Source organism: Artibeus jamaicensis, unplaced genomic scaffold (assembly GCF_021234435.1).
Source record: "Artibeus jamaicensis isolate MK-2021 breed Jamaican fruit bat unplaced genomic scaffold, CSHL_Jam_final contig_2377, whole genome shotgun sequence".
NCBI classification, from domain to species: Eukaryota; Metazoa; Chordata; class Mammalia; order Chiroptera; family Phyllostomidae; genus Artibeus; species Artibeus jamaicensis.
This window is the reverse complement of record NW_026521496.1, coordinates 88,321-91,373: the sequence shown is the minus strand read 5'-3', so window position 1 is coordinate 91,373 and position 3,053 is coordinate 88,321. Positions and strand designations below refer to the sequence as shown.

General features: G+C 43.2%; 1 non-coding gene across 1 annotated transcript; it reads left to right on the top strand.

Moving 5' to 3' along the window:
* Positions 1–1,666: 1,666 nt before the first annotated feature.
* Positions 1,667–1,770, top strand: LOC119049468 (U6 spliceosomal RNA). Its single transcript, XR_005082525.1, has one exon. It is a non-coding gene; the product is annotated as a U6 spliceosomal RNA (small nuclear RNA).
* The last annotated feature ends 1,283 nt before the right edge of the window (positions 1,771–3,053 follow it).

Sequence of the window (3,053 nt, the reverse complement as noted above, 5' to 3'; positions counted from 1 at the left end):
TAGAAGATCAAAAACTATGAACAGTAAAATGACAACAAACCCACGACTATCAAGAACTGAACCTAAAAAAAGAAAACTAAGCAAACAACTAGAACAGGAACAGAATCACAGAAATGGAGATCACATGGAGGGTTATCAGTGGGGAGGGAGAGGGGGACAGTGGGGGACATGTACAGGGAATAAGAATAGGTAGGCACAAAATAGTTAGAAAGAGGTCAAGAGTAGTATAGGAAATGGAGAAGCCAAAGAACTGATATGTACATGGACATGAACTGTGGGGAGTGGGAATGGTGGATGGTGAGGGGGGAGGTGCAGGGAGCAGGTGGATAAAGCAGGGGGCAGATTGGGACAATTGTAATAGTATAATCAATAAAATATACTTTAAAAAAAAGTCTTTTTCCCCTGTCTGGTGTAGCTCAGTGGATGGAGTGCTGGCCTGCAAATCAAAGGGTCGCTGGTTCAATTCCCAGTCAGGGCACATGCCTGGGTTGTGAGCCAGATCCCCAGTAGGGGGTGTGCATGAAACAACCACATGATTATGTTTCTCTTCCTCTCTTTCTCCCTCCCTTCTCCTCTCTCTAAAAATAAGTAAACAAAATCTCAAAAAAGGAGCATTTATTGAATGCAGACCCTGTATTCTGCCAGATGCAAAGTTAAATATCCTCACAGAGCAGCAAGAATACTACAGATAACTTAAATAATATCACCCCACAAGGTTCTTTTGAGAAAGAATGATAGAATTTATGAGGGTTCCTAGCATAAGGCCAGGCATCCAGTAGGCACTCAATAAATATTAGTTTCCTAACTTACTTCCTTTCCTCCTTCAAAGCATCAGTGAGTGATGTGAAAAACAACCCTGCTCCCCACAAGTGGCCATGCCTCCCAGCCTCAATGCAGTCTGCTGCAGAGCACTTGAAAACTGCTAGGGTCTTCTTGAATTATGCCCTTAACATTTGATGTGGTTCATCCCCATTCTTTTGGTCCATTACTGGGAGCTATGGGTAAGTGCATCTGAGAGACCAGGTTAGGAAGGGAGGAGCCAAGGACCAGCTTGAGTGAGGAGAGGGAAAGGTCTATTGGGCTAGCTGAGGGGCAGGAATTTTTGACTCCTGGTTGTATGACAAGGTGCAACAGGGGGCAGGAAAGAGCAAATGAAGGACTCATTATTTTATTTTGCCAGAATGGAAGGGAGGAATGGGAAGGAACAGGAAACAAGGGAAGTAGAGGAGGCTGGGTGTCCAGGTGAAGGGTCTGAGGCAGAGGATGGAGGTTTGCCAAGTCCTCGAATCTCCTGTCAAGACCAGCTATTGTATGGGAAGATCCTTGGCAACTTCTCCACTGACAATGCAAATGGAGAAAAAAAAATGACGATGAGTCAGAATCTGTGCTGGGCCCTTTATGACATGCAGTTTTCATGTGTGTCGTAATTCTCAAGCAGGAAGTTGTATTATTCCCATTTTACAGATGAAGAAACTGAGGCTCTGAGAGACAAGGAAGCTTGCCCAAGTTCACACAGCTAATGAGCGATAGGAGTAAATGCTCTAAAATCCACACTTTTCTACATAAATTCTCTGTTCCAAGCAGATTATTTTACTCACCCAGTTCCCCAGTTAGCAAAAAAAAGTTATAAGTAACTTTTAAGGAAGACTTGAGAAACAGCCAGGGCTTGCTTTGACAGCACACATATTAAAATTGGAACACTACAGAGAGGATTAGTGTAGAACCCTGTACAAGGATGACACACAAATTTGTGAAATGTTCCATATTTCAAACACAAAAAGAGAATAAACAAAGATAAGTTGTGAAGATTATTTGAGTAGTCCAGATGTAAAACAATATGACTCCAAGCAAGGCAGTGGTAATAGAGCTAGAAAGGATGAGACACATGTGATGTGGAGCCAGATAACTGCTTCTTTTCACTCTCCTTTACATACTACTCCTCCTTTTCTACCTAACTCTTAGCATTCACCGAGGCTTGGTCCTAGGCCTTGTACTCCATACATCTTCCCTAGAAGATCCGGTCACAACCATGGCTGAGCACCCCCAAATGTGATCAAGCCACCGGTATTCTGATAAACCACCTGGGACAGGGTGGAGAGAAGACACCATTTCATAGCGTTTGCCAACTTCCTTCCTTGTTATAAACACTTTCATCATAAGCAATTCAAAGAGACCAATGGTTTGATAAACAGCTTGCAAACCCACATCACACATGCTTCTCTCACTTCTCCAGCCACACTGGCATTCTTTTCATCCCTTAAATACACCATGTGTTCCCTCCTGCCATAGGGTCTTTGCACATACTATTTCTTCTGAAATGCTGTTCCTCAATATTTAAACAATAAGTTTTCAGGGGCCAACTAGATCCAGAACACCACTGAATCTGGCTAGCCTCCTCCTATAAACCCTGGGTCTGTTTATCTGAATAGCCTGTTGCATTGTGTGACCCCTACTCTTGGATTTTTCAATGGTACCTCAAAATTGACATGCCCCAAACTAAATGCATGATCTTTCCCCACAAAACTCAGTCCTCTTCTGGGTTCTTCAGAATATAACCACCATCTATCTACCTAGATGTACAAGGCAGAAAACCCTAGAAGCCTTTCTTGAAGGGTCATTCTCTGTTCTCTCCTCACACTCAATTAGTTACCGAATTCTGTTGATTTTCTTTCCACAATAGCTCTTGAATCCTTCCATAGCCCTAAAGATACCACCCAAGTCCAAGCCACCACTCTAGAGCTCTCCACTGACTGGTCTCCTGGCTTTTACCCTGGCCTCCTCCAAACCAATCTCACACTAAAGCCAGAGGGACCAGAGGGGTCAGTTCAAAATACAGATGTGAACATGTCATTCTGTTCTTGAAAATGTTCAAGAGCAAAACTGAAAGTTGCCTACAGACCCACATCACCCATGATCCTCTCACTCCTCCAGCCACACTGGCATTCTTTCCATCCCTTGAATATACCATGTGTTCCCTCCTGCTATAGGGTCTTTGCACATACTATTTCTTCTGAAATGCTGTTCCTTCCATTCTTTGCCTAATTAATTCCTAA